Here is a 22,164-nt window from a genome sequence, read left to right as displayed (position 1 = left end):
CACCTGTGTGCTCATTCAGACTCATAAGCTCCATCAGCAGGGCACTGAGCATGTTTGGATTGTAGACCATGACTAGGTGTTACCCTCATCAGGTTAATGAATAATACTCTTCCCTGTCACTTCACTCTGCTGTTTCTTTCCCCATTGCCCAAGACAAGCTGTTGTGTGAGAATTTTTCCTGGTTGTAGACTGCTCATGAATCTTGCAGTACATGACATGCAGACATCTAACAAACATGAGTAGAAACTGCATAAAATACACAGACATAACACAGAAGTTACATGTTTGAAAACACATTAGAGCTCCACAAATAACCTGATATCTAGGAGGCTTTTTTCCTCCCATATATCTATAACCAAAAATATTCTGCTAGCTGCATTTCAACCAGATAAGGGTTATTTTAGATTTTTTAGTGATTCTCGCTTGTGTAAACTCACACATCTGCCGGCAAATTCAACTTCAATGATAAAAGGTCTCATCAAAAAATTGAGGCAGGCTAGAATGTTTGGTTAGGATTTAATATCTTTCTAACTAATTATAACGCAGTGTCAATATGTGCTCTGATATCTGTGGAAAGAAAAGGAACATAAAAAGATACAGTTCCATTGTACTGGGTCTTTTGTAAACAATTAATGGTTAGGTGGATGTCTGAAGCAAGGGTGTGAGAGAATAGATAAACCTGTTCTAAAGGGCTTGAAAAGTTGAAGTGAATTCTAAATGTAGATTAGGAACAAATGATGACAGCCAAGCCAGCATTACCTCAGTTGATTAATTTATAAGGATGCTGGTCAATGATTTTAACCAACAGCTATGCATAGTAGAATCCTAATGGGATCTGTCTGTTAAGATTACATAAAGTAGAGCATTTGATTTATTTCATAGCTTTCCAATGCTCTACTTTAACTTCATACAAATAATGCATTAGTCACACTGGATAAGATGGCATATTGAATAAAGTTGTGATTTTGTCTGCTGCTTATAATCTGATTTTATAAAGGATTAAATCTGTTTTAGTAGTTTATTCATATCATAAAAGAGATTGTCGGTTGAATGAAATCTTTACATCTGGCACTTTCTATCTCATTAGAAAAGACAGTACCATAAAGTTCCTCGTTTCCTCCCAGTCTGTTTTATCCCCTGGTGTGTCTGAGTGTGTATATCTTCTGTACATGTTTGTATATTATAATGTCAGTGTGTTCTCAAAGTTGTGGTTAAGAATGCGTCACAGCTTCGGAGGGATAATACCAGGGGCTGTAAATGTTCTGGCCAAGAACATACCCAGCCAGGAACAAATGGGGATGTGAGCAAAGAGTGACAGTCAAAAATCTGAAAGTGATGGCTTGTAGCAGCATGGCCAGGTGCGAGCGTGGCAGAATTCAGCAGGTACTCGAGTACGCCCAGCCCTTCACTGTGGGTGTGCCTGCGCCAGTGGGCACCACCGAGCGTGTGCTTAACGATGAGCGATGAGCGGGTGTTGACTTAAGGCTGATTCAAGAGGATGTGAAGCCTGGGCATTCCTCTGGACTTAAATGTGGATTGTCACTTGTGATCAACTGTCATTCATCTGTCACACTTCCACTGCTTTTAAAAACACTCTTCTAGTTCAGATGCATGGTTGTTGGTTTTATTAAGTTAGTGTTTAATGGAAAGTTACAAATCTAGGCATTTTTTTTATCCATTGTTGCCGGGGGGGTTGGTTTATTGTTTGTGTATTTTTTTTCCTTTTGTTTAAATGTGTGTCGCTGGCAGGATGCTGCTGTTACAACTAGCAGTTGTTTCCATGTAGATCTTCAAAAAGTAGTATCAGTAGATGATTTTTCCATAGATGTTTTCTTATTTGTATTTAAGGATCTTGCCATTTTTATTTAATCCTGTTAAGTGTTTAGGGCCAGACTTGGTCTTCTGAACATGAGGTTGTCTTGGATTCTGATGTTGAACAGAAGGTACTATCCAGCTTTTTCAATTGTCTTTTTAGTCAAGGCAGATTCTGAGGATCTCAGTTCCCCCTTCTGAGGACTTGCTGAGGATGAAATGTCTTCATTCACATTTTCATTTATTGATACACTTTTTAGTTTTACTGGCTCTGGCATTTAAATCTTGGCTTCTTTGCCCACGTACTTTGATTTGGTAGGAGTATTTTGATACAAAACGTGTGGTCAGGCTCCTCTCTAGGTCAGGGATCCTCCTGCGAGCTTTGGTTGCAGATGCAGCAGGAGCCCTGAGGCAGGCAGGGGGCTCATGCTGGACTCTGCCCTCGCAGCAGCCCTTGGGCTGCCGAAGAGTTAACACAGAACTATATCCCTTTGACTCCCAGTGAAGGACTGGGCCTGTCTCTGACTCCAGCAAGGTTCTTGAACAAGAATTTAGGACTCACATATTGTTCATCGTGCTTCGTTTTAGGAGAAATGACAGCGGGGCTTAGCTCTGCTCCACACTGGCCGTTGTCTCTGCAGCAGTGCTGTGCTCACTGTTGAGCCCTGCAGTCACAGCTGAGTCATTTTGTGCTTAAATCAGGTTCGTTACTGAAATTGAGGGAAAAGCCCTGTACTTCTCACGGAAGTGATTTTGGTCGCGCTGCGTTCCCATGATGCAGAATGGTCCTGAGAAGGGCAGTAATGTTTGCTGAGGTGGAGAGTTTCTGGAGCCCGACCTGGGGAGTGTGCACAGGTTAGTTTGCTGAGGGCAAGATAGGGGACACTTTACCCAAATGGAAACTTTCTCAGCTAAATGTTAACGTCCTCTGCTGCAGGTTTAGCTACACACATGAAGCAGCTCTAGTATCTGTGATGTTGCTTTAAAACTGGGTAGTCATGAGAAGCAGACACAGCTCCAGCAGCTCTGGGGAAAGTTGACATTGCAGGGAGCCTTCCACACCCACCCTCCTTCACATCAAACCTGGACTGCTGGAGGTGTCATCCTGGAGCTGGACATGGCTGGAGTCCACATCCATTGCTGCTGTCAGAGAATGTCCAAATCTGGCACCTTCTGTGTGCACAACTATTTTATATGGAAGTATTTGTCAGCTTCCTCATGTATGTAGTAGCATAATTTTAGGGGTGAAAAGCATGTGCTGGTTATGTATTGTTCTAGTTGTTATTCAAGAATGGGAGCTGATGCTGGACCCACAGTCTGGTAACACATTGAGGACTAATGTCATCTTCCAGCCCCCAGTTAAAAAATTATCCTGTGAGATGGTTACAGCAGTAAGACACAGCTTAAGTATTTAAATACGAAAGAGCAGTGCCACACTGTTCATTTTCAGTGAGGAGTACTGACTGTATCTCTAATAAACAGACAACGGCCTTTTATGAGAGATTCTTGTTGTATTTTATTTGGCAGCTGTCTTAATAGGAATTCTTCAATAGTATTTATTGTATTTTGTGCTGGTAGGGGTGAGAGCCAAAGCGGAATCTGAGCAGTTTTACTTGCTTTACTCATGAACAATAAGAAAATATTGCTGTATTAATTACTTTTGTGCTTTATTGGCAAAAATAAAGAGATCCTATAATATGAAATTGCCAATATAAGAAAGGCTTTGATTTTCTCATTAGCACAGGATATTTTGCATCTGTTCTGGTTCACAAGTGCATTGTCGGCACTTAAATAATAATAATGACTCAGTAATGAATAAGAATAACAACAAATAAGCATGTGAGTATTCAGGCAGTCAGGCACCCTCCGGTGTTCATCAGTAGGTTGGTATCGGAGGTCTTGCAAAATGAGCTGTTCCCATATGCCCATTCAGATTTTCTTAGATCATTGCACAGCCTGGAGATTCATTTCGCTGCTGACATGGCTGGGTTATATACAAGCACTTTTTTCATTGTATGTCAGTAGTAAAGTGCTAAAGTTGAAATGGGAAATGTTTCTTCCACTTACAAACATTTAACTCTCCATTTTTCCTGTGTTCATTTTTTCTTTTCTGTTTTTTTTGTGTGTGAATAGAGTCTTAAGTATCTCATTGTTTTGAATTTGTGAAAATACCAGAGCACTGGATTGTTGTGCCAGTCTTTCAGGTATGTTCTCAAAAACATATCCTGGAAACACCTTCACTACAGTTCAACTCAGCTTGTATTAAATTATGTAGGTACTCTTATAAAAACAGAGAATGTTAAACTAATGTTTGCAGTCTATCTTGAATGTTAAAAAGCCCAGGAATCTAAAATTAAGGTTCAGTTTCTGATTTGACTCTTGGTTTATAGCACTGTCTCACCTTCTATAAAGTCTCTTGCCTGCCTGTAGAATATGCCACACAGTGCAATTTATGGATTTAATTTTTCTCCAGGTCTTATCTAATATTGAATAGTTAAGAACAGTGATAAGTGAAGGATAGCACAATACTCCCTTTATTGTTAAAGCAGTGGCTAATTTTGTCAAAGTATATTAACTTTTAGCCTTATTCTCAGAATAATTTGGACTAATGATGTGGCTTCATGGTTATGAGTTTAAGAGAAAAGGAAAATGCTCAGTTCAAGTTGGGGGAAAAAAACCCAGCAATTATGGTTTGAGTTACTATTTTCTTAAAACACTATGCACTGTAAATTATACCCTTATGACCCTGCAGCTCAAGAGGGTCACAAAACAATTGTGTATGTGTATAAACAGTGATCTGGAATTTGACAATTCTTGTTATGAATGGCAGGCAAGAGGGCATCTTCTGTGTGAAGAGTCTAAATTTTACCTGTCCGTTAATGCTATTAGAGGACTACCTTAAAACAAATTACCAAAAAGTGGCCTTATTGACTGCTCCAAGTGATACTTGCTTAAAGAAGTCTTCATGTGTTAAAGTACATTTCAGCAATATCTTTGAAGCAAAGGAAAGCAAAAGTTTGGTTTTTTTTTTTTCCTTGTTGATTAAAATTATTTTTGGTCTAACACCCCTTAACTATTCATGGTAAAAATAAACAGGGAAGAATAAAAAAAAAAAAAGCAAAGCAAAACACGCAAAAAAAATCCTCCTCCTACAATTAAAACAGTTTAGCCTTGGATAAGCCAAAAGAAGTTGGTAAAGCAAGTAGTTTAATAGCACACGACCTGTGAAGTACCTAAAGTGATCTGTGAATGGAAGCTACCCTAAGTCTGCTTCTTGTCACAGTAATTTGTCTGGTTTAAGAGCAGAGTAAGTGTGTCTCCTTGGCAGTACAAGAGCAAGCAGATCACTAGGTGAGATCAAATAGGAGTCTCTGGTGGTAACAACTGAAGTACAACAAAGCTCTTTTTTGACACCATTTCTACTGCTGTTACTTCTCTTAATAAGTGTGCTAATTATCATGAACCTGATAAAGCTTATATTAATTGACTGAACTAAATGTAAATTCTGGTTAAATAGAGAATAGTTCAGTAGACTTGACAGGTGCTGATTTGCTTAAGTGCTATGTTCCGAGTGATGGCAAGTTTCAAAACAAAATAAATATCTGTATTCTAACTCTTGAATTTTGGGGAGGCTTAAAATGTTCAGGTTTTACTCCTAAAATAGAAAAACTTAGTTTCCAGAATATCTTCTGCCTTCCTTCACTGTCATGTGAAGCTTTATGTGAGGACAGTCAGTTCTTAGAGTTTTTGTACTGCAGTGAAATCCCTCTGTAGCCATTTTTCGTGTTTGCATGGCATAGAATAGTGTGGCCTGTTTGTTTCCTGACATTATTACAGTAGTAGATGCTGGAAAATGAATAGCAACAACAGCCAGTGTGATGGCTGTAGAGTAGATGTGGAGTTCCAGGCAGAGGGTGCCCTGCTTTGGGTAGAACATTTTGGGCAGATCATCTCGCTCTGCTTCACTCTACATGTTTGCAAAATGGGCACTGTAGTGTACTGCTTGGCTTTAGAGGCCCTTTAGGAGCTTGTAGCTGTGAAGCTACATAAAGACCTCTCAAAGAGCTTTCATATGTCCAAGCAAAAATGTATCAGCATTAAAGCGTTCTTCCTTTACCTGGGAGGAGGGAATTCACAGTTTAAGTGCTCAGTATTATAAGTGGAGACATGGAAATGGACATGGAAGAAGCAAACATGATACCGCTTAGTGACAAATGTCACAGACATTCTTGGGAATGCTGGAATATTTATGGTATATTTTATGTATACCATAATTAGACATTGCCATTAGTACACACAACCTCTTCATTTTAATTGTCGGGAAAGCTGTCACACAGTAACACACTGTAGGAACAATCAGCTTTTATCATTTCACAGCTACATTTTATTACTTTGTAAGATGTTCTAATTCTTTTCCCTCTTCTCCCTACACATGTTCATGTGTAATGCAAGTGGCTCTGGAAACTGGTGTCCTCTGCCTATCAAGTGGCCCTGGCAGAACAAGGTTCTTCCTCTGTGCTCAGGTCTGGCCACTTCCAGAAGGAAGCTGGGGAATCCCTTTTTCCTTTACTTGATGCCCAGTGTCATCTCAATCATGCTTCTAGGGACTGACTTCTGTATTCATTCTTGCTAGATAATATTTTCCTTCCCGAAACACTCCCAAAGCAATCTTCCACCAACCCAGCAAAAGGCAATGTATCATGAGACTTGTGCAGTGTCTTAGGACTCTGTAATCTCACAGAGAATGGGGCTGGAGTGGTACCTCAGCGTTGATTTTGATGCACGTGGGATAAAAATAGCTGAGTGGTTTTCTGCCCGTGCATGCCACCTGTTCCAGTGAAAAGAGGAAGCCTTAACTGCTTCTAATGGTCATGAAACTAGCTGCTCTTTAGTGAGACATACAGGTGCAAATAACCCCCTATTTGAAAGTACATAAGGTAATAAATTGACTGCTGATAAATTAGAATGCAGCTGCACTTCTTTGCAGGGGTGAGGGTCGTTTATTTCTCTGTGTGTCCCCTTCTCTATTAATGCAGGGTAATTATCACACTTTAGTTTCGATTGCAAGATCATCACATGCTTTCATTGCAGGCAGTGCTTTATTGAAACTATCCTGCATTATGTCTACAAAGGTTGAAAAAAAGAAGGGGGGAAATATAATTACTTCCTGCCTGAGGAACATGCTGCAGGGCTTTTTTTTTTTCCTTTTTTTTTCCTTTTTTTTTCTTTTTTTTTTTTTAAGTTTTTAGTTTTGTATTCACTAATTTACTGTTTGTTCTATAGCAGCAGTGAGTGGGAGTTAAACTTTAAGTGCACATTTGGCTCTTTAAAAAGACATTTAGTGTACAATTACTGCTGTTTACCATCTTATAATTGTTGTGTGTTTAGGCTTAGTCAGGCTTAGGAAGATGGGTGTCTGTAATCTTTGAGGGCTACAACTCCCTGTCCTAGTTTTTGGAAAAGAGAAAGTAATTATAGATATTGAGATAGATACAGAGATAACATAACACTTTGTGCTGTGATGTTTTAGTGATTAGTGTAAAATTATCACACAGAGAGGTTGTGGTGAAAGGTGCTGTATGTGGCTGTAGTTTCAGTTAGTGATATCTGGATGTGATACTCAAATTGGGTCTGGGAGTCAGGACTGCTTGTCATGGAGTCCCCAGATTTGCTCCTCTGTACTTACACAGGTGCACAGTTTGCAAAAACTGGGCTTAAGAAAGGGGCTGTATTTGTAGTAACAACTGTACGTTACACCACATCAGAGTAAAACTAACTGCAGTCATGCCTCGATTGGCAGCCTGGCGAACAGGGGTGTCAGCACCTGTCCAGTGGCAGGGCAAATATCTCCATCAGCCTTTTTTGGTTGACATCTTTGTTAGATAGGAAATAGCAGAAACATGGATAACTGTATATCTGGGAAGACCCAGATCTGCAACAGGATCTCGACAGCGCTTAAAGTGTAGTGTATGGGAGCAGCCAAGAGTTGGAAGGTGCGGGTCTCCCAGTTTGAAGTCCATCACAGGAAGAACAATTGAATGTTTCAATCTGCTATGTAGCTTGTTGCTCAGTAAAACTGGTTGTCTTTTCGATAATGCATGGACAAAGCACTGGAGAAATATGGGTGAATCCAGGTGTAAAATACTTAGTAGTATTTCCATTGTAGAGTTACTGAGATATGGTCTTTGTGGCTTGGCAAGTGATAGTCTGCTGACATACATTGTCTGGATTTTCTTCACAAGGAAATGCATCTGTGAGGAACAGGCTGAGATGGGTGTTCAATGCCTGCAGTGAAAGTATAAATTAAGTTATGTGGGTTGATCTTCCTTTGAACTTGAGTGGAAAAAGCAGTTGTGTGAAAACAAAATGTGGCAAATATGTAACTGAAAATGCTGTAGTACTTGAAAGGCATGAGAGAAAGGTAGTTAAAAAGCATCATAAGCTAAAACAGTATCTTCTTCCTTTAATTCAGTTTTGTGACCCACTGTAATTAGAGGACACAGCTCCACTGTTTCTCTTGAAACAGGAGAATATTATTGGATTTCAGGGTAGTCATCTGAAATTTTTCACTTACAAATAAAATTAATGTTTTCAGCTTTATTTGTCAGAAATGTTTTTGAATTACAGGTGCTCTAGAGAAACAAATCTGTTTGAGGGCTATTTTGTAGCTGAAAGCCTTTGAGAAAATGTTCCTATCATTCAAAAAAGATCTGAAGCTCTGAGTAGGTATTGTGACTGTCATATTAACTTTCAAACTTAAAATGCAAAGGACAACTAATCCTTCCTCCTTGGTAGAAGTCATATGCTGCTTTTTAACTTTCTTCACTGTGTTTTATTTTTAATGTAATTTTAATGAAAAGGTGGATCTGGCATTATAAAGTGGTTGTTTGTTGCTTCTCTTCTGATGTCAGTGATAGGAGTTCCAGCAGTGTTACTTTTTTTTTTTGAATAATATTATATATATTCTGCACTTAAACTTTGATCTTGTGTTTAGTCCTACGAGTTGAAATCCATGACACTTTCTTTGGGCTTTATCTGTAGCCTTTTAAAATCAACTGATACTTTTTTAACAGGCTATAATAGTCTCTGGATTGAGACCACAGAGCTTGAGCACTTGGGTGTTACAAAGGTGGAATACTGGGAGGGAGGTGGTGAAGATCAAATCCACCCTCCCATTTAAAGGGTGGAGATAAAGCCTGATACAGTACCCCACCTCTCCTTGATAAGGCTGCTCTGGCTGTGTTAATGCTGCTCCTTCTCACCGTGTTGAGCTTCACCCACTGACATTAAATCCTCTCTCATAAGTGATTGGTGTACAAGCCTACTCTGTGATTTCCAGGCGTGTCAAGGGATTTAGCCGTACAAGCTTTTTCTTGTATTTGAAATGCAACTTTTTGATAGTAATAGGAAGCATGGATCAAAATGTATGATTCATCCTTCTTTGTACCCATAAAATCCTGTAACAATAGCCAAGCTAATTAATATAGTTAATTAATTTGTTCATAATAACTAGTAGAAAAAAACCGACCACCCACAAATCAGAAGTCCTACTTAAAAAAAAAAAAAAAAAAAAGTGCGTTTTTTTTATATGAATCCAGTTGGGTTTTTTTAAGACTGAACATTTATATGGGAAAATACATTCTTCGGCAAAATATAAAATTTCAGCAATTTTATGTCAGTACTGGTGGAAATTTTTTTAATTTAGAAAAGGATCATTTTTGCCAGTGGAGGAGGAAAATAGTTTTGCTTTAAGAAATAAATCTGAGCATCTCTTAATAAACACTAGCTTTACTGTGGTTTTTATCTGTATGTGCTTTCATAAAAGGTTCTTTTTAGTGCAATGCACATTTGGTTAAATCCTGCAATACCTTAATGCCTTTCATGCTAGTGCATCCCAAGGCACTTTACAATCTGTAAAGTTAACATTAGAAATGCAGCACATAAAATTCCCTAAGACAATCCTTTTTAAAATGCTGAATAAAACATCTTAACTGTTAAGTTTGGATTAAATGGCCCAGCAGTTGGTGCATTTTTTCTTTCTGTGGAAAATATGTTTGAAACAAATGACTGAAATGAATAAAGGCTCTGTAAATAATATGACTTCAAATGATATTCATGAAGGCCAAAATCTGCCATTCTGCAGGAGGAAGTCTAGACATGTACAAAGTTCAGCTCTGTTAATTAAGAGGGAGCAATAGGCTGCAGTGAGTCAGAGCAATTTTATAATCCAAATGCTGCTAAAAGGGGCTCTTGTCAACCTCAAAATCTTACTTGTTTTGTAATCACTGGGTAGGGAGACTTGCTGGCTGAGGAGATACATGTCTCTCTTAGGCTTGAATGCAGTCCAGCCTGGTAGTGACCAGAAGCTGTTGCCATCAGATAACTGTTTGTTAGGCTATGCAAAATAATTGTAGTCTCCAAACAGTTCCCAATGTCAGCATCAAGAAAAACCCACCCCCACGCTTGGCACTAATTATTGCCCTCGCTGGCAGCCCTGGTGAGGAGGCCAAGGCTTGACTGTTGTTTCCCCTTTCAGTGCTTGCAGTGGTCCTGCTGAGTGTGTGTGTGTCTGGTTTGTGGTTAAACGGTGTTCGCTCTGCTTTCTGCAGGGCTGCCAGCCCCGTATCTTTTATGAGTACTGATTTTTATCATTATGAAAACAAGATCCTTCATCGTCTTCTCACTCCACCTTAAGGTCTGCTGCAGCCTGATTTTTTTATATTGATGCATTTTTTTATAAAAACAAGAAACCCAACAAACCAGCAGAACAAAATAAAAGCTGTGGCAGGTATGAATTTGTTGTGCAGGATAAGGTGAGGCCAGAAAGAATCAGTGCTTTTAAAACCTTATTTTTTTCCAAACTAAAAGAAATAAAATGTACTCTGAAAAATAAAAAACAAGAATAACAGCCAGCTGATAGCAGTGGAATACATAAGAGAAAGAAAAAAAACAGGATTATGCAGCCTCAGAAAGAGCCAACAGATGTTCAGGGCGGGTTAGAAAAACAACATGATCAACGGTATGAAAGCTGTGACAGATCTAAACAAAACCCCAAAATAGATGCAATTCTAGAATAGGCCTGAAAAAGAGAAATCATTATAGGCTTTCCTCAGCACAGGCGCTGGTCTCTGATAAAACAAGATTGAAACTTCTCAAAAAGGAAATTTATACTGACGTGGGTTTGCAACTTCATTGCTAGAGACTTCTTGCGCACCTCTGCCAGCGGGTAAATTGGAAACAGGCTAAAAATGAGCAGTCTGTTCCTGAGGCAGCAGAGGTGCCTGAAGTAAGAGCTAATGCTGGCCCTGTAACAGAATGGCATGTTTTTTAGGAATGGAGAGCATAATTGCTGTATCACTTAAAAGAATTTTTTTTTCATTTTACCAGACAACTTGAGGTGGAAGCAAGTCCACACAGACCACACAGTCGTATACAGTGGCCTCTTGCCCTTGGTACAGAAAGGTGTGTTCCTGAAGTAAAGGAAATGTGAAATGTGGGTGCAGCCAGGTCTGTGTGATGAAGAATGATGATGCGGATGCCTTAGCAGGGCAGGAGTCCACTGGGGAGCCAAATGTGGGTGGAGATGGAGCAGCTCTTTTTCAGGAAACCTGCGTTTTTGGGGGGCTTGTCTGCTGCCTACCCCAAAGTGAGCCCACGCTTGCTGGGTCCAGCCCAGGCTTCCTGCTCATGACTGTAAAGTGCTATTGTGAAAAGGCAAGTGTGTATGGATCCGGTTAAGTTCTCTAAATTTTAGTAAGATGGAATATTGCTCTATCTTTATCATAACGTTGGAGAAGCACCAGAACAAAGTACCTTGACCGCACGTTGTGGGAAGGACAGGATTTGGGTGCCGGTGTGTGGACAGACCCCGTGGCAGGGGTGCCATGTCAGGTGAGGCTGCCCAGGCTCACAACAGCCTTCCCTGGGCACCAGGAAACCCTCTTGAAATGCTAATTGTTAAATCTACATTAATTTGTATAAATTATGCAAATCAGCAGTTGTGCACTGCTGTGGTTTAGGTGGTTCTCGTGCTGTACTTACAGCTTCATGTTGGGCTGACACAGGTTTTATTCACAACAATAAATGGTTTTGCTGTAGAGTGTTTGGAAAGCAGCTGTTGGTGGTACTTGGGTTTGTGGACCACTGCCCCTGGCTGCTCTCCTTGCTCTCTGGTGATGTCCAGCCTCTTCCTGTGGTGGCATGAAGAGAGGAGCTGAACTCGGGGCATATGTTTCCAGAAAGAATCCAGCTCTGGCTTGTCAGTGAAAAGGTTAAAGACTTTGACACGAGATAATTACAAAAGGAAAATGAATCTTTTCTTGGATCAAAAATTATTGTGTAAAAGAGTGTGTAAATTATGGTGTGCGAGTTAAGTAATGGCTTTTATACTGAAATCTGGAATTACTGTGATGAAGGAGTTGGTGTCAAACTGGTAATTTATTTCATTTTGGTTTCTCAAATCTGCAATGAATTTAGGAAATTCAAATTTATAGCAAGTGGGTTTTTGTCAGAATTCCTCTGCAAGCATGAGGATACTTTATGGTACTTCCATAGAGGTCATATTCATACCATTATTCTAGCTGGTACTTCCAGTTAGAAAATTCCCATGTATGATCTGTTCCACTGGCTTCTGGAAGTGAATTTTTCAAACTTTAAGTGTTACTACCTCATTTAACTTATATCACTGCTCTTCAGTCTTTTAACAGGGATATGGTGAAGAGCATAATGCAGTATTTTGCTAATGAACCATAAAACCTTCCAAGTTCTGTTTACTTTTTTTTTTTTCCAGTGGAAGGTTTGGGCTTTGGTAAATTTCTTTCCAAGCCATGCATAAGTGTAGTTTTTGTTACTGCACTAGAGTGCTAAGAGCTCAGTTTGAAGTTTCTCTGGACCAAAACTAAAGTTCTCAAAAATGTATTTTGGGATATTAAGTCAGATTAAATATGAAGGCTCGATTTTATTCCCAGTGGAGGATGGTTATGAAGTGGTTATAAGGATAATTCACCTGCGAGTCACAATACTTCATACAGAAAAGGACTGTTGATGCTGCAGAGCACATAGTCTACCTTGTGCTAAATCAAAACCTGGGGTGCAGAGTCTTTCTCTGTTTGTTTAAAGAACGAAATGAGCAGGCTATATATCTGCTGTATCTAAACCGTGCCCTTTTGTAAACAGAGTGGCTATTTTTGAAGCCTGAGCAGGATGTTTCTGGTGAAGGGATAATGCAGATGGATCCTTGCGTGCACACAGGCGCACTCCGTGTTTATCACTCGGGGAAGGGGCTGTGCTATCGTTCATTTAACTGGCAATTCTTTTGTGGAGTCAGTATCATTTCCTAGGAAAATTGGCTAAAGGAATTGTTTCAAAGACAATAGATGTTTTGAACTGGCCTAATTACTTACTCAACAGCCAATAACTTTGGGAATTGTTTTCTATGTGAATTCTAGATACAAATTGGGATATCTTTCCATTTGTTTAAAAAAGATTAAGCCAATAGGAGAAAAAAGGATCTTTACCCATTTTCACTGAGCAGTGAAGTTTGAATATACAGCTTGCAATTGAAACTATTTTTTTTCCAAAGCCTTTGAGGGCTGTTTCTCAGTCTAGTGTAAACAATTTATTGTTAAAGTCCTAGAATATTTGCATTTTAATTAAAGACAATTTTAATTAAATACAAAACTTTAATCAGAAAAGCAGAGTTTAGGCAGATAGTGTACTTGCATGCTAAGCAAGCTTACTCTGAGGGGACCTCTACTCTGTGTAAAACTGGTTTCTGCGGTAGTTTAAGCAGGAAAGCTGTAAATGCATCTTCCTTGCCTAACTTACCTACAAATTGTAATCTCCCTCCTGCATCTTTTAACTGCAGTAAATATTCTTCCTACAGGCAATTAAATGAAAGAGGGGGTGATGCAGAAAACTTAAAGGGGCAGTGAGTAGGAAAAAGTTCACATGGAACTCCTAAGGATGCCTATAAAAGTAAATGTTAAAATTACTGTTGCATATTATGAATGCTCTGTATCAATTATGTGTTCAATTTTTTTTTTTTTTTTATTTGAAGCCTAGGCAATTCTGAGTCCATTTAATGTTAGATTATAAGTGTGATACCTGGATTGCCTGGGCCTGGTGATGTTATAATGCTGATGCTAGAACAGCATCTGGAGTTAATATCCATCGGTTTTGCCCTGTTTTCTATCCCAGTCATAGAACTAATTAGGGCCCTAACATGTATTAGAGAAAGTTGCAGCCTGCAACAAGTACATTCTGAGGTCTGACAGGCAGACATAGTTTTGGAGTTTTCCTCCTTTATTCTGCTGGGAATTTGCTTAGGCCAAGGCAGCACACCTGGACAGTGGGAGTAAATCCTTCCTCAGTGAGCTATGAACTAATCTGAGAAATACAGTGGTAGCTGTCTCTTACAGCTTTTGGGTTGTGGTTGTTTTATGAGTTGGTTTTTATACAAAAGGTTTTCTTAACCTAAGGTAGACAAGAAGCAGATCTTCTGTACCCCTTCTGTCTGTCTGTTGGAATTCACTTAATTCTTTGTAAAATAACAACTAAGAACTGAAATGATAAATAGAGGATATTTCATGTTTACCCATAGCTGCATATTTTGAAAGCAGTACTTCTCATTAAAGTCTCATCATTGGCAAACTGCTCATAAAAAAAAAAAAAAAAAAAAATTGGAATACAGGTATCACTCAAGATCTGTTTAGGACTGAGACTTCTGCTGTGATTTAGTATAATATTGGCATTGTGTTTTAATTCGAAATGGATATATAGCATGCATACAGAATTATTTTCTCTTAGGCCTACAGTTACTTGTGGTAATGGCAAAGCAGTTAATATATTACCTTTGCTAACAGGAAAAGTGGTGCATATAAATATTTTTAGTCAATAATGTATTTTTAAAAAGGTTTCTCAGTGGGATCAGATTTATGTTGTCAGAAAAATTTATTCCGCTGACAAGTGCGGATGCCCAGCACGTCGTGTGTGCGGAGATTTACAAAGCAGTTTCTTCCTGGACGTCAGTTGGATGTGGTTATGGCAGGGTTATGTAGAGAATTGGGGAATCAGTCCAGGAATCCTTTAGTGCAAAATCCTGCTTTAGATTGGTATGATCCAATAAAGCTCTGCCTCTACATGTCCGTAGCAGTTTCTGGTAGCGTTAGATACTGGGGTCAAGAAGGGGCAGAGCACTGGAGTCAGGATCTGTGGCGTGGATCTGAGAACAGAATCTTGCCTGAAGCATTTGAGATTTTCCTTGTATATTAAACGGCCCATTTTCCTCCCCCTGTTACTTGTGTGTTGCTGCCAGCTGCAGTTCAGCAAGGTAGAAGTTGGAGCTTGCTCCTTTGGGTTCCACAGATAAAAATTAGAGAATAGTAGTACTTGCACATTAGACTTTGCCAAGTGTGCATGTTTCAACCACTGTTATTAAAGAGCCTGCATATTATTTGTTGTAAAAAATATGTTTATAGTGAGGAAAATATGCTTGAACAGAGATTTCATTTTGCACAGAGTGGCCAAACCATATAATGAGTAAAAAAAGCATGGTGCTGCTTAAATCCAGTTTAAAACTAATGATCACAAAATAATTTAAATTCAACTACTTTGAAAATTAAAAGCCTTTAACATGTTTTTAAAAAGTCATAATTCCCATTTGTTTTTACAGTGCTAAGATCAGTTTGTGAACTTGTTGCGTCAGGCTTGATATCTTTTGATGGAGCTATATTCAGTTACACTGAATTTTTTCCAAAAATTTTAATTGGCTGAATGGAATTTCTTCTCCCAAGATAGAGGTAGCTAAAGCTAAGGAGGATTTTAGCTGCTTAATTGGCCTGGTTTGTGAAATGATTTGGTAGAGGGGATGTTATGAAAAATGTGATACATCTTTGGTGATTTTGAGGTAACCCATCAGTTTTATCAAATAAAGAGCCAGAAATTGGGGGGTTTTTTTGATGTATAGGTGTAAAGTAAGCTGTATTTTTTCCCCCCTTCATTTTATGTCCATTTTGAGTAATTCTACTTATCTAATCAGCATAAAATGTGCACTGCAGTTAAATAGCACTGCATGATTATACCTGATGATACACTTCTTTTTTAAAGGAAAAAGAATCTAATAACGGGATTCCGTATTGATTGTGCTGCTAATTCTGCCTCGTAGCCCAGACTGGCAGAAGGCAGGTAGCTGAATTGTATTTAACGGTTTTATTGTGATGTGACTAAGATGGATGTGACATGGTCCTCTATTATTCGTTTGAGAGTGTGGACACTAATGAAGCCATTAGCTGAGCTAAGGCAAGTGAAGAAAATAGGGAAATTACCATTATTCTGAAGCCATTAAGTTGTAATCTGCCACTTTCTCTCCTTACTCAAAAAGGCATCTTCTTTTTAAGGCCTCCCTGACTGTCCTTTAAAGATTCATTAATTCATTAACTTTCCAAAGGAGATGGAGGAAACACAATTGAAATTTTAATCAGCTCAGTGTGTCATATTATTAACATTTTGAGTGTATCTGTATTCACTGTTGCACCACATCAGGTTAAGGTTAAATAAACTACATTACAGCAAATAATGTTCTGTTTCATACTGTAAAACATAAAATGTTGAAGGCAGAAATTGGTTTCATGGTGAAATTAAATTACAATACAGAGCTCATATTATAAATATTGTCATTCAAATGTATGTTCTTTGGAGGAAATGCAATAGTATCACCATGTTATTAACATTAATATTTTCAAAATATCCACAATTAGTCTAGTCTGTGTGAAAGGTTATATAAAGCACTAAAAAATTTTATAAATGTCTGCTTTTACTATGTTCGCACTTATGATCGATGCTTTTATTTTATCTTTTATAGAATGAGTGACTTATTTTAATGTCTCTCTCCAAATGGGTCATTTAGACATTAAATACAATTACAACTGCAAATTTTTCTGTTCGTTATTACTTTCATTTAGATGCTGTGTAGTGCTATTTTTATCTATCCCTACTTTCTTATAAAAAAAAATTCCCTTTTGCCTCAGATGTACTGGAGCATCCTGGAGCACAGTGGAGCAGCTTCTGGCCTGTGCTGTTGGACCTGATTGAGAGACAGCTCAAAATCCATGAGTGCTCTTTCTTAAAAATCAAAATGCCCCAAATGTACAGAGGGAGTGAGTGCCAGTCTGAGTATGGGATCACTCTATTTGATTCCAGATAAGATAACAAGAACTTTTTTCTGGGGACAGAAAAAAGCTTGTTTTGGGCTTTCCAGTAGTGGTTTTATTAATGCCTCAATTTCAAGAAGCCTGAGGTACAGGGACTTTCTGGGAGGTGTGTGTTTGAAGGGCTTGCTTGAAACCCTTTGTTGCAGGGCTAGGACTTGCACATGCACAAGGGTACAGTGGAAAAAGTGTGGGAGCAATAAACAGGGATGCCACAGCCTGCAGGTTGGAGCTAAGATGAGGCATGAAGACAAAGGTGGGGGGTACTGGAGGCCTGAATATGCTGTTACTTCTGTGAACTTGAAAGCTCCTTTCTGGGTTCAGCAAATTTCTTCCTCTTGTTCTTCTAAGTTTATGCTTGGAAACACTTTCCGTTCGGCTTTGGATTGTTTTGCCCTTGTGCTGTATCACACAATTTCTAACAGTAGTATAACAAAGCCTGCAAGCTTGATGTTAGTATTTATGCTAGGCAGGCAAGCCTGGTATAAATCTGAGGTGTTTTTCTTTTCTTTTTTTTTTTTTCCTAGCTGTGATAGTGTCAGTTTGATATATCACCTTTCATGTTGTGTTTGTACTTGAGGTCAGGAAACTTCTGAGTTGTGCGTATCATCAGCATTGTAAATACAAAGTAGCCTTTGGCACCTTAGTGTGGTGCCTTGCAGTGGATTTGTCAAAACAAAACAAAATCCCCTCTTTTGTTTTCCCCTGGAGTCAATTACACTGAGGATGAAGCAGTTAGTGACACCAAGGATAGCAGCTGAAGCATCGCAGGCTAACCTGCTTATCAGAAGTGCTGGCATTGGTATTTTCTAGTATCACTTGCAAAATTCACTAAAACTTCTTTGCACATTTTTGAACTTCCAAAAAATACCCACCTAAATAAACTGATTCTGCTGTGTCAGTGCTGGCAGTCCCTGGGGGCAGGACCTCCCCCCTTCTGCCTCTGAAGAAACCCTTTGATCAGGGTCATGGATCGGTGGTTGTGCCCTCCAGCCCTGTCCTGCGTGCCCTGCTCCAGGGACATGGGGAGGCATGTGTCAGCCCCATGCCATTCCCTGCCCCATAGCTCTGGGGACGTGCTGCACTTTTATCTGGGATACACTGTCCATAAACAGGCCCTGAGTGTGTGCTAGGGAGAGTTCTTGGGCTTTAGAGATCTCGTATATAGCTCTGTAAATGTATGCACACACCTTTGTAGCTGCTGGTATTGTTTGTGTGCTGTATATGTATACATATATGTATATGGATAATATCCATATATGCATTATGTATACATATGCATGGTGTAGGGCATGTATATTATTTATCATGTGTGTACAGTATATCTGTATGTTCTTAAGATGCTTCTTTGCAGCATCACACAGGATGGGAGTTGCAGCTGCTTTCTCCACACAACTGGAAAATGGGCTGGTGATCTGTGGTTTTCCAAGCTTCAGTATAGCCATGTCATAGTAATTTAGCAGCAGTTGGTTTTCTGTGTCTCAGATTTCAAAATGCCCTCTCCTATGCTTAAGTATATATAGCTGGGTAACATGAAATAATGTAAGTAGGCCTATTTCTGAACAAAGCTTTTGCTATTGTGAAGGAAAAGTTTGTTTTTGCTCCCTTCTGAGATAGGTCAGCTCATTAATTTTGTTGCAGCTGCAGTGGCATAGGAAATGTGGCTCAGGTGTTCCCATATTGCTGTTGCATGTCAGATTCAGGCTGGCTTTTGTGAGTAGGATTAGATTTTAGCTGTGTTCTGAAAAAAAAAAATCCAATGGAGAAAAATGAGCTGCATGCCTCCAAAGCAGGAGAATGTAAATCATGTATTGTTGTTTTGAAGATAAGTAGATGTTCATTAAACATCAGTAGGTTAAAAAACTACTGTTGGCTTGGGATGGGGTTTCCAGATCTGTCTGCTGACAAGTATGGTTTGGGACCCAGTCACATCTACTGTGATGTGCTTTGCTTTTCTTCCCATCTCCTTTTGCTGGCTGGAGATTTACATAATATATTTGAGTACAGTAAAAGGTCCAGACATCCTGGCCAACAAACAAAACATTCTCTATAGTTAATACTGCCTCAAATTTCTCATAACTGGTCTGTGATAATTCCAGTCACAAATAACCCCAGGAAGCTTTGAGATAGATTTTGTCATATGGTTATGAGTTCTTTTGTAAATAAAGCAAATCCTCAGGAGTGAGTGTGAGGAATGGTTGATCCTGAAAAATGAGGAATGGGAGTGTGTTTTGAAGCTGGGTAAAAAAACCCCGCATGTTGTTATTTATTTATTTGCATCCATTACTCTGCACTTCTCCAAGCACTGAAACTCGACCAGAACACAAGAACTTATTGCAGATCTGCAAAGTCCTATACAGTGGGGACTGTTCTTAGTTATTGCTCTCAGCAGCAATAAATGTAATAAACATAAACCTCTCATGACAGCTTCATACATTGCTCAATCTGTGACTTCTCCAGCAGCCAGAAAATAGATGAACTTTGCAGGGGGCCCGAAAAGGGGTTATCAGCAAACTCTGGATCTGTAGACTTGAGGAAAAGATCAGGTTTCAATGTCCATGTTCTTCGTGGAAAATACTGTCATCAGGATCTTTGAAGTTTTGGGGGGACTTTGATCATAATTGTTGCTGTCTTCGTAATGAGGAATAGGACTGACAAGATCCAAACAAGCAGAAGTTTTAGGAGCTAAACCCAGTGTCTAAAAGCCTATATCAAAATTAGCCAGCCACTCATACAGACTGGATGGAACATCAGCAGCACTTTGGAAATAGTTAGTCCCAGGAGAGAAACGCCGGTATCTATTTTGAGGTGGAAACCACAAAGCATGGCTGTATCTGAAAAAAATCTGTGACAGCTTTCCTGAGTCTTTCCTAAGATCCTTAGGGAAGCTCATACCCTGTATGTTCAAGTGGTGTTTTCCTATTGACCCCCACCATTCCTGACTGTGCTTCAACATCCTTTGATAAAAGGGAGATTCTGGGGTTTGGTTTTTTTCCCTCTTCCCTTAAGCGTATCCAAGCAGGGATCAGTGCTGTGCCCTGAGTCCCCCGAGTATACTGAAGTTATGAACTGCACTCCTTGTGAACTTGGTTTGAGATGGAAATGTGTGTGAATAAACAATGTGTATGATTCAATTCTCCCTCTCGTGGTCAGATGGGGCCCTTCTCACAGCCTTCAAGCACAGACATATTAGATGTGTCTGTTTGATGTAACTTGCATCTTTTGGAAGCCTCCCATGGTCATAGTACAACCAGGATTTAGTGGGGAAGTTACTGATAGTTCTTGAAATACGTATATTGACTTTTTGCCACACCGTGAGTGGACAGATTGGAGATGTGAACTGAGCTGCAACATTCCATGGAATTGTATTAACCTCTCTTGTACACACCTCCCCTAAGCGTTTCTAATTTGTCTCTGTTTAGGTGTTAAAGTGCTTCTGAAACATAGCTCCGTTTATCATCCTGCTGGCACTCCTGTTGACTCCAGTGGGTGATACAGTGTGAGCTCTGTTGCTTTTCAAGGATGTTGCAGTGTCGTTGACTTTGACAGGAGCACTCCTCGAAAAAAAGGAGAGGAGGATTTACCTCTCTGTTATAAATCCCACTGTTTGGTAAGAAAAGTCCTGAGGATTTTATTCAATGATATTTAAGTCTCCCCAGAAGGAACAAAAGCCTACTTAAGAAAAGAATTGCACAAATGTACAGGATTAAGCATTCTAAAATCAATTCTTAATTATTGTTTAATTGATTTCAGATATAAAAAAGAAACAGAGAAGAAGAAAAATTTTAAATGTATTCTTTGCACAGGGCTTAACAGCCATTTTCTGTCAAAGTAGATGTTAGAACAATACCAAAATTCTGTCATGAACAAAGCCCCTGTACACCAACATGCCTTTTGTTTGGTTTTATCGCTGAGGAGCAGGAGTTTTACTTTATTAGTTTTTCCGATTTATGTCACAAATATTTTCTGTCTCATGCATCATTTTTAGTGCTGTTTACACTCATTTTCATCCACTAGCATGCAAAAATAATTGCCACTCTTTAGAGCTCCTGTTAAATTCTGAAGCAATAAGTTTAATTGCTTATTATGTATTTCTAAGTAGTTGGTTTCCTCTAAGAATTGGCTAAAGATTTTCCTTGCACAGATCTTGACTCAAAGATTGTCCTAAAGCTAGAAAATATTGATTAGCTTTTGTTTGGCCCCTATGGAGAGCACCTTATCTCTAAGACTGGGTTTTGTTACTATGAGAATTGACAGAATTCAGATTTAACCAGGTGAAGTCTGTCACGGTCAGTAAAATGTTAAAGAATCACTGTAATAAAATATGATATTAATCTTGTGAATTTGTTTTTTTTTTTTTAATCAAAAAAGAGATTTTTGGGGAGTTCACGCTTATTGAAGTAATTCATGCTAATTGTCTCATCTGCTTAGTATGTCATTTGTCTTCTATGAATATCAATGCCTACGTCCATTTAATCTAAAATAATTAATACCCAAACAATTAATAACGAGAGATAGAATCTGAATTAAAAAGAACTTTAGAAGACTTTAAAATAAATCAATAATTTTTAAGACTGAATGTAAATATTGCGTTACATCTCAAATTATGTTATCAGAAAAATTTTATGAACAACTAATACAAGATTATATGCATCTTTTTGCTAGCATGTGAATATTATTGTTGTATATTGTGGCAGGTCAGGGATCAGATTTCTGAACCATAGTTCAGGCCTTGTGCAAGCTTAGTAGAAGTCCGCAGCTGAGCAGCCCAGGCTATTTCAGTGGAGTGCGTGGCTGCCTCGCTGATGTCAGCAGGGAGATAGGTGCCTTTGAAGAGTGATTCAGCAGCTCTCGGTGCTGACTAATCACTAGATTTAGCCACTAGCAAATGCAGGATACACGATGATGTCTGAGCTCCTGCCTTTTAGGGCTGGCATACGGCTCTGACTCAGGGTTGTATCTGCCCACTAATGATCTGGTGCCTACAGCCCTCTTCTGATGTGAGATATCTGAGCCCATCTTGTCTCCTTGAAGGCAGCAAAACCCTCAAAAAACATTGCTGCCATAATAGTACTTTGTGGCTTTACTGTAATAACCTGGTGACAGAGAAAGCATGACTTTGGGAGTCTCAGCACCCTGAGAGGAC

The 22,164-nt window shown here is 39.1% G+C and overlaps 1 protein-coding gene across 1 annotated transcript in view; it reads left to right on the top strand.

Annotated features, from left to right (window-relative positions):
- The window catches only part of AFF2 (AF4/FMR2 family member 2), a 364,304-nt gene that overhangs the window by 36,893 nt on the left and 305,247 nt on the right, over positions 1-22,164 (top strand). The gene's annotated exons all lie outside the window — the stretch shown is intronic.

This window comes from Corvus brachyrhynchos, unplaced genomic scaffold, assembly GCF_000691975.1.
Source record: "Corvus brachyrhynchos isolate BGI_N302 unplaced genomic scaffold, ASM69197v1 scaffold346, whole genome shotgun sequence".
In the NCBI taxonomy this organism is placed as follows: domain Eukaryota; kingdom Metazoa; phylum Chordata; class Aves; order Passeriformes; family Corvidae; genus Corvus; species Corvus brachyrhynchos.
Note: the sequence above shows the minus strand (reverse complement) of the source record. Positions and strands in the feature narration are given on the sequence as shown.